Raw genomic sequence first — 10,282 nt, forward strand, 5'->3', positions numbered from 1 at the left:
TGTACAATGAGTATGTGAGTTAACTACAGGTGCATATGTTATATTTACAATTGAACTTTTAATCTCAGAGAAATTCATAAAGTGTAAGACAGTCATTAAAGGCCCGAAAGGAAAACCATTCTCTGTGACACATGGGGGAAACTGAGGCCCAGAGCAGCAGTTGGATCATCTTGGGATTGGTACTTTGTCCTTGGTCTCTGTACATTTGCTCAGTGAAGCCAGCCCAGGGCAAGTAGCTTGCATGCAGAACGGTCCAACTCTCCCACTTCCTGGCACTCAGAATAATTCACTGGATCTTTATAATTTAGAAAATGGAGCCTGGTCTAGACCCAAAGTTCTCAAATGCAAGTAAGGGTGAGAGCAAAGCAGGCTCATCCACGTGTGGGCTGGGATGTGAAGAGAGGCGGGCAGCTGTGCAGGAGTTCCTCATTGAGTAAAATGAATAGACCATGACATGTGGGAGCTGGGTCAGCATTCAGTCAGATGCTTGCTTATTCCAAAGGCATATTTATTCACCATGGAACCAAGTCAAGGTGAAGCTAAACACATGTCTCCAGGAGAGCAGCCAAGGTGACAGGGTGTATTCAGTTACTGAAACTCAGTTCCTTCCTTATTTCTACATTTTCAGCTTCTAGATACATGGATCAAGGTCTCCATTTTTAATCAGCTGTAACTGCAAAATTTTCTAAGGATTGCTCCGCATGCCTCAAGATGCGCAGCTCTGAGGTGGAAATGGAGTTCTCATTGGATGAGGTGAGCAGATCTGGGAAGGCTGCACTGGGAGCCCCAGGGACCCAGTCAGCTCTGCCATCAGGCTTGTGGGGCATCGGAAAGCCCCCCCTCCATTGTCCCTTACCCCTCGGGGGTGCTGGTGCTCTTGTCCCACTATCCTTCCCTACATTTCAGGCTTGAAGGCACAAAGGCATTTCCTAAGGGTCCTCTGTGCATTCATGTTCTGCCAACAAGACACACTGCCATCAAGTGCGGGTCACACCAGGGATAGAGGTTCTCATGCTACGGCATGGTGGCTTATGAGCAAGCTCATTGGAGGTGTTCAGGCACGCGGTCCCACATCCTAGTGGCAGAGGACACGTGGTTACAGCCGTGGTTGGCAGGACCACGCAACTCCCTGACCCCTGGAGGACAACTCTACTGTCTGACTTTAACACTAGATGTTGGGGTCAGGGGCCCCTAGCTTTCCTGCCTCTAGGCCAGCTGGTGATTTTACAGGCCTCTAAGTCCTTGGAACTTAGAGTTTCTGTTTCCCAAACTACATCTTGATTGGAACCTTGCTCACAGGTCCAAGCTGTGTTTGAGATCCACCAACTCCCTGTCCGCCCTTGGGACAAGGCGGCCCGTGGCTCCTTTGTCCCACCGCACAGTATCCTCATTGTGTTCGCCCCTCCATCCGCCGTGTGCTCCCTGCCTCTGTGTTCTGTTTGTCTCCCCCCTCCACCCACCCCAATGAGAGGGCAGCTTTCTACCCCAACTGTGTGTGTCACTGCAAAAGTGATCCCACATGGGACCATGTTTTCTCCAGGTCCTGCCCCAACTAACTGCCCCCAACGGCTTCCGGAGATGTCACCCCTTCCACCTCCTAGAGATAGCCCCTGCTCTCCCTCCCCTCTCCCCACCCCAGTCAGTTCCACCCTCCTGACCAAGGGGGCCCCGCGTATTTATCATGATTACCCAGGCTATAAAAATGATCAGCCCCGAATCCTGACAGGATGCTCCCCGTTCTGACAGGTCAGTGAGCACCAGCATCCTGGCACAACCCCTGGGTGAGAATTGTCCGTGTTTAATGAACCACATCACAGAAATGGTGAGATAAGAGCAGAATAATGGAAGCCCTGGGAGAGAGTAGGGCAAGGAGGACAGGCTTGGGATGGAATCGTTAAATAAACGCCACATTTATGCAAATATCTTGGGCCAGCTGCATCATCTCCTCTGTGCTTTTCAGAAGTCTATAAATATCTCTGGAAAATGAGACAATGACTTAGAGCTTCCAGATGCCGCTTTCCTAAGGGCTGTGGGGCATGGTTCCCAGTAAATTCATTGCCCTGGGGCCAGGCCCCCAGAGGGAGGCTGGGGCCAGCAGGCTGGCACTGGAGCAGCTCAAAGCCTGGAGGGCTCCTGGGGCTCCCTGGGACTGAGCCCTCCATCACCCTCAGCCCCCACCTGCAAGGTGGTGCCGTGGGCAGGACAGGCCCGCTGCCTTTGCCACCGCGGCTTCGCGGCCACCACCCAGTGACCCTCTAGCCAACAGGGCCTCCATGGATCTCCAGTTGAAGTTTGGGCAGAAAACTCTCCTGGTTACACAGTACAACCCCTCCCTGCTACAGAGGCCTTGCCTGGCATTCGAGCACTTGATAAACACGAAGAGTAAGTACTGATGTAGACAGTCATCATCTTCCTTGAAAACTACTAAGGATCTAGTAGGGGCCAGGCTAGGGCCTGCAAGGTCGCAGCCTGGCAGACCCAGGCACGAGGGTGCGCAGAGGATGAAGTGAGTGCCCAAGGGCAGCTCAGAGAGAAGCAAATGTCTGTTCTCAAGTTCCCGGGGGCGGGGGAGGGGGGCAGGGAAATACAACAGTGTGCGCGGGGCAGCTGGCAGGAGGCTCTGCAAAGACCTCTGCTCCCCTTGCCCTGGACCAGCCACCAACAGCCGAGGCCCACCGCTCCCCTGCGGGCCTTCCTGAGAGGTCCAGAAGAGATACATCCCACAGGGGGCTGAAGGTGGCCTGCTGTCGCCTATGCCATCTGCTCAGCCCTCGGTCTACCCTAATTATTAGACGGTGATTTTCCTGCCGCAAGTGTCAGAGTCAAGGTCAGGACAGTCATCTGTCACTAAGAGCCAGTAGAAACAATTTGAGGTACCACACCGCCATTTACATTACAGAAAATACAGAAATCCAGTTCTTCCTTACATAATTCATACAGTGCATAGATCAAATTAATAAACAGGCTGACCCCTTTCTTGAAAAATAAATGTCTCTAGTTTAAAGTATTAAAATGGTCGATTTATGGGGGACACTGACAACTGATTCAAGAGAACTAATTAGGTTGTAACATGCATAATCATGTGCTGTCAAGGGAACACCATAGGAACAGACGCTGACACCTGCAAATGTATTTCCTGAACCTACAGAAACCCTAGGTATTCAAAAATTCATTTCAGAAGGTAAGTAGGTAATAGTAAAGACACATGAGGAAATGCTTGATTTTTAATCAAAGATGAGCAATAGATTAAACTCAAGAGACCGAAAGACAGGAACACAGCCATTTCCTCTTTCCTTCTCAGACTCTTCCCTCCTACCGGTGACTTTCAGAGACACTACTGAGCTCTGTTAACCATATACGGCCTGACTGTGAATCTTTCCTTTAGACCCTGGAGGGCCACACAAGTGCTTCTTGGGCATTGTCACGTATTTTATCCAAGGGATATTTAACAAGCACCTGCTGTGTACCAGGTACTGTGCTCAGCAAGATAGAGCACTGCAGGACACTGGTGTTGAACAAGACCCTTGCCTTTGGGGGCTTAGGGACCAAAAGAACAAATTACTCTGAGAAGAAAAGATCTTCAGAACACTGTACCTAAGGTACACTGAGGTATGCTAAACCCTCTGCAGCTTATAATTCAATAGGAAGCACCGGTGAGTTAACCTGGCTACAGAGTCGGTGCAGAAGTTAGGTCACAAATGCTATCACTCAGGAGAAGGTTTTGAGCTCTGCTGGTGGAATAGGAGGAAGAAATACACAGAATAAATGCCAAGACCCCATTTTCAAGGACCCTACCATTGAGTAACCTGGGAGAAAAACCATAAGAATTAAGTAATCATAACTGATGGTGCTAGAGCAGTCACAGGGGTTACTGCAAAGGCATGAAGAAGACTTGGGGACTCTGAAGAGAGTGAAAGGACAAGATGCAGACTAGAAGAACCGTCCTAGTTTCAATAATAATAAAATAAGCAACTCAGTTCTTAAGAATGGGCAAAAGACTTGAACAGATACTTGATGAAAGAACATATATGAATGGTTAATAAGCCCACAAACGATGCTCAGTCTCATTAGTCACTGCGGAAATACAAATTAAGACCATACCATGATACCACTTCACACTCACTGGCGTGGCTCATATTGAAAAGAGTGATACAATTCCAAGAGTCATAGGTTTCTGGGGGAAATGCAAAATGGGGCAAGTACTTTGAAAAAGAGTTCAGCAGTATTGTATTCAATGAAACATGTATCTATTCTATGAACAAGCAATTTTCCTATTTATCCAATAGAAATGAAAACATCTGTCCACTGAAACACTGATACAAGAATGTTCATACACAGCAGCTTTACTCATAATGGCAAAAAGCTGGAAATAACCCCAAGGTCCATCAACGGGTGAGTGGACAGACACACTGGGGTATGTACACTCAACTGAAGACTACCTAGCGATGAAGACGACTACGACACACATTGTATATTCCATGCATGTGACATCCTAGCTTCTGTGACAGAAGATGGAGCAACGGGTGCCTGTAGGCCTTGAGGAGGGCCTGGGAGGGGGGCAGGAGGGACCACACTGGGCGATGGAAGCACTCCATGTCTTGACTGGAGTGGAGGTTTCACAGGTGTGTGTATTTATCCAAACTCATCCAGCTCAACTCTTAAGATCTGTGTCTTTTGTTTTATGTAAATTATACTCAATTAAAAAAGAAAGATGTTAGGGAGTGAGAAAATCTACACAGGAGCCCGGGATCCCCTGGGGAGAGGAGGGATGGGCATCTTCTTCTTTTTGAAGTTTCAGCTTGAGTAGACATTTCTAACACATTGTCTCAATTAAGAGCAGCGGCAGCTGAAGAGGTCAGAGGCCTCTGGAGAGGTTTGGTCATAAGGAAAGGGGGTGTCTGCCCTGGTGATCCTGGCACAACTCCAGACTTGGATGGGAGGAAGAGCCGATTTGGGGCAGGGCACAAAGGCTTGATCTCTGGGCACAGAGTACAATGAGGGCCTGCCCCGCTGGATGTGCTGAGCTTCCTGCCGGGGCTCTGCCGGGGCACCTCGGAACCAGGAGAAGCAGCAGGGCTCATTGGGAGACCCAACAGAAGAACAGGCTCCCAGAGCCCTTCGAGGTTGACTCTCAGATGGATAGGATAAGGGTTGACTCCATGACAAAAGTAATGCTTTGTGCAATCTAGGAGTTAATCAGATAGTTTTCTTCTAGTAATAGCCTTGACAAATTCACCCCTGCTTCCCAAATGGATTCTTGCCTACCACACTTATTTATTATTTCCTGAATTATGATTGAAATTGATTCAGCATCTGTCACATGCTGGGCTCTCTGCTGGGCACTGAGACCCTGCAGTGAGGATAATAGATAAATCTTCGCACTCATGATGGGAGACAAGCAAAGCACCCAAGTCTCAGGGGGAGACTAGGGCCATGGCAGAAAATGAAGCTAAAGGTACAAGAAGAGGAGCATGGGCCACAGTGTGGGTGCAGGGACTACTGTACAAAGTGGGGCACAGAGAGCTTCTCCTAAGACGGTGGGTGTGGAGCAGTCACTGCAGGGCAGTGAACGCGCCAGGCTAGGGTGATGGGTACATGCTGTTTGAAGTGCCTGGTGGGACGGAGCAGGACGTGGAAGGCGTGGCACACTTGGGCCATGGGACTGATGCTGAGTGTGGTGGGAGCCCGAGAAGTTTCTGACTGAGGAGGGAGTCGAGCCCACACTGTAAGGTGTGCTCTGCTGGCTGTTTCAACAGCAGACCATAGGGAGGAGGGCTCTCCTCACTTTGTGGGATTTCAGCTTCCACCTGCCTGTCAGCAGCAAGCTGTTCCCCCAAAAGCCACAGACCCATGAAGGCAGGCTGTTGTCCCTGGCCCTTTGTGCAAGTCCCTACTGTGTCCATAACCACAGCTGGGCACTCTGCATGGATAGGACCTGCCCCCACAGCCCAGAATTTCCATCACTTCTAAAGTAGATGGCAGCTTCTGAGCAGCATTTCTTGGTCCAATCCATGCACTGCTGGCCACATTGTGAGGTGGCACTTCGTGAGGCAGAACAGCAACCAGGACCTCAGCCCAGGACAACTCTTGCCATGGTGGGAACTACCAGACTGCCCCACGATGTCCCCAGACCCCGACACCAGGGTGCCTTGTGGGGCCACCAGGGGTATACCCAGTGACAGTCCGGGCGTACTGCAGAGGAATGAGCAGAGCCCTAACTACCAGCATGTTCTGGTTAAGAAAACTCAAAACACTCATTCCTACTAGTTTTCTGGATTTAGAATGAGCATGAAATTTCACCAAGAACCCATTTGATTCCTTGCCAGGAGAAAACCTGGCAGGAACGGGCACTCCAGGGCATTGGTTGACAGCATAATGAACAAAGGTGCTCTTTTAGGTAGGCCCAGGTACCTGGGGCCAGGTGACCAGCCCAACCTCCAGCCCATAGAAAGAGGCCTCTCTTCCCTGCCCCACCACCATTTCCTGTTACTGATAACCCCTTGTAAGAAGCTGCACTTCACTTTATTGCTCTTGGGCACAGAAACTATAAAGAAGCTAAACCAAGGTCATCAAAATGCTTTTTAAAAAATTGGAATACTTGTGCTTTACCTTTTTTTGCCCCAGAAACACTCAGAATTAAGAATTGGTTTGAACCCACCAGCCAGCTCGGTCCAGTGAGAACAATTCACAAAGCACTTCACCCCAAAGTGTGTCTCTCATTTGCCGCTTTAGAAAATCAGACTTGAGTCAAAGCTTACTGCAAAAAAGCTTTCCCAAAAGTATAACTATTGTAATATGTTAAGCCCATCCTTAAGACATAAGATATAGCCTGTGACACTATGCCCATCTTTCTATAAACTATGCCTTCTATGTTTGTTTTTATTAAAGATATTTAAACTTAGGTTTAAGGACATTCTGACATTTCTTAAGACACTGGAGAATTCCTGGGGCATTGGAAACCAATGTTAGTCACTACTGTTAAAATTTGTGATTACCGTTAGTGATTGAATTTTAAAACCAAAACAAACAAGAAGAGAATAAACATTCCTTTCATTCAATTATTTGCCTGTTTAGTGACCGTTTATTAAGCACCTAATATTTGACAAGTTCCCCCAACCTGCACAATCTGTTAGAAAGTGGCCCAGACTGGGAATGAACCCTACCTAGCCCTCAACCAGCAATAGGACCCTGACCCTGAGGACCACCTCCTTAGGACTCTAAAATGTTATAGAATAAACTGGGCAGTAGCCAGGCCTCTCCCATCAGCCAGCTCGGTCCAGTCAGAACAAGTCACAAAGCACTTCACCCCAAAGTGTGTCTCTCATTTCTTAAGATGTCAGAAGCAGTCTAGCAATTTTAGTTAAAAAATAAAAAAGGATTTAGAAAATCACAAACATAGAGTTTTCTTGAGAAACAATAATAAAAGCAAAGGACATTGGTGGCTCAGTCAGCTGGGGTTTTTTTATTTGAAAAGATTCTTTCATATAACTTACCCTTCTCTCTTTTAGGTTATTATTTCTAAGGTTGATATGTTAAATATTGGTTTGACCTGAGGAAATATTTGAAAGCAAACCTGCACACTTTCTCGGCATGCTCTCTAGTATATATGGAGCTCTAGTATATAATACGTGGAGCTCTCTAGTATTGCTTGAACACCAGAATGGGTTTTGACGCCTCTAATGCAAGCATAGGGTCATGGAGAAATGCCCCTCTGGAACAAGAACCGTTTCTATTGGATAAATATTTTGATCAGCTGTTTGGGACCTTGATGGGGAAAGGGGCGAATATTCAAGAGGGAAACAGAAGATGTTGCAAACTCAAGTCTTCATGAACAAACAGGAGCCATTACCATCGTGGAATCAACATGGAAATCATCCTCTTCCCAAGACTCAGGATGAGACTTCTTGCACCACAGCAGCGCAGGGCAGACAAGAAAGTTGCAAAACAGATGCAGCAACCAGCTGTCGTCCCATCTAGGTTCCAGAGCAGACAGACGAAGACGCTGCCCCCAGCAGGCCTTACGCAGAGAGCAGTATAGGCAGTTAATCTCCTGAGAGCCTATGCTGTTGGAAAGAATAGTCACAGAAATTTGTTGAAGATGTTATATTCTAAGCCATCCTATTGAGCAACTGCAGACAGAGAGGCTGAAAGCTATCTCTGCAATTGGTATGGGAAGTCCTGATAAAACAGAGCAAGAATCCCACAGCAGATGGGATACAAACAGTGTGGGATACACAGGAGATGGACAATGGGGAAACCAGGGCAGAGGAAGTGGGACTTACTCACATCCGGCTAAATTAATCATATGCTGTCTAGTGAGGAGGGATGGGGAGCTAATACCAAACTAAGTACCACATTTGTAGAAATTATATGTTTATACATACCACACACATCCTAAATGTGCAGTAAACTGTACATTGTCTCCTGCAGTGTGGATTCAATCCTTTATAGTTAATACTTCCATCTCAAAAAAAAAAGTAAGAACATTGAACATTTTTTAGTATTAAAAAGACTTATTAAAGTCCCTAAGACCCATTAGACCCAAATGGCAATTATAATCAAGCATTAGGAGCCTGGAGAGGGACTATCGGATACACAGCCCCTTAAAATCTTTAAATCTTGGCTGTTAAGTGGTGGATGTACTTCCCATTCCAGTGCTGTCCAAGAAAAATATGATGTGAGCCACATATTTGTATTAACAAGGTAAAAAAGCAAAACAACACAACAACACAAAGAAACTGGTAAAATTTATTTATTTATTTATTTTTAGAAACTGGTAAAATTTAAAAGATAAAGGAAATAGGTAAAATTAATTTTAGTATGTTTTATTTAACTCAAAGTATCCCAATAATACTTTGACATGTAATCAATTGTAAAAATAATTGAGATATTTTATAATTTTTTTTAATATTTAGTCTGAAATCCAGTGAATATTTTATACTGACATACGTTAGACTAGGTCTAATACTGCAAGGTCCCAAGAGCCACAGTGGCTAGTGGCTGCAAATCAGACCTTCCAGGTGTATCACATGAGCTCACGTACATGCACACACAAGTGCACACACACACACACACACACACTTTGCATCGAGCACGTAGGAGACAAAACACTATGACCAAAGTGTGTTTGTCAGCACTGATGTTGTTGGTTTTGTTGTTTATTCTGAGCAAATGAATTATAGCTCCAAATACGGAAAAGCTAAATTTCTGATATTTTCCTGGCAACATTTTGCACTAGCGTGATCCACAGATTTTATTTAAAGCTCCATAAATTCCCATGTGCCATAAAAGCTGAACTAAAAAGGGAAGCAATTTCTCAAAAGTGAGGGGCTAACTTGAGTGCCTGCATAATGAGTGGCCCACGTCCCACTGATAGAAGTAAATACAAAAAGCAATTTAAGCAGATCCTAATGCTTATTGTGTTCCCTTCGGCAGCACACATGCTACAGTTGGAAGGATACAGAGAAGATCAGCATGGTCCCTCGCAAAGATCATCATGCTTATCAAATCAAAAAAGAAAAGGTTCTCAGTTACACCTCTGTTCTCAGATACCAAGAGAAGCACCCGTCTAGAATAAACCTGACCTGCAAGTGTATTAAAACTAAGAAGGGTTCTTCATGGGGGCGAGGAGGTCGTCTATTGGCAGGACAGCAGAGAAAAGCTCACTGTGAATGATTTGTGGACCCAAATGGGACAATTGGCTGCTACAAGAAAAGTATACACTAAATATACACCTAAGTACACCTCCCAGAGGCATGTCAGCAAAACAGTGCTCAGCAGAGAATGGATGAATGAGGAAGGAAGGACAAGGTGGATGGAAAAGGAAGTGAAACTCCAAGCCCAAAGAAAGATGGCACCTGTGCTTGGCCTCCCATGGTTCCAGGAGTCTCCAAAGCTTGCAGAGCTCCTGAGCTCTAGCCACTCCCAACCGTCCCACAATGAGCCCAGTGAGGAAAGACACCTCCGCCCCCAACACAGTCACCTGGAATAGCTTTAGTCCAAAATACCTTTGTTTGAAATTCTTACCCTGTGGGTACTTTAGGAAAAACTGGGTCTTTTTTCTTCTCCATCTTATTCACAGAGAGTATCTTTAATGCTGTAAATGCAATGAGCCTTTTAAAAGGAGACAGAGGGGGGAAAATAAATATAAAATAAAATAAAAGAAGACAGAGGGAAAACTGTGAATGATCCAAAAATGAGAAACATGATACCAATCCGGTAATAAGATTTCTTTTAAAACAAGGAAACAAAATCCTCATTTTTAAGGTTCATTAACTCCCTT

General features: G+C 46.0%; 1 non-coding gene across 1 annotated transcript; it reads left to right on the forward strand.

Annotated features, from left to right (window-relative positions):
- The first annotated feature begins 9,419 nt into the window (after positions 1–9,419).
- On the forward strand, positions 9,420–9,527 carry LOC121492267. The gene has a single exon (XR_005988172.1). It is a non-coding gene; the product is annotated as a U6 spliceosomal RNA (small nuclear RNA).
- The last annotated feature ends 755 nt before the right edge of the window (positions 9,528–10,282 follow it).

Source organism: Vulpes lagopus, chromosome 5 (genome assembly GCF_018345385.1).
Source record: "Vulpes lagopus strain Blue_001 chromosome 5, ASM1834538v1, whole genome shotgun sequence".
NCBI lineage: Eukaryota > Metazoa > Chordata > Mammalia > Carnivora > Canidae > Vulpes > Vulpes lagopus.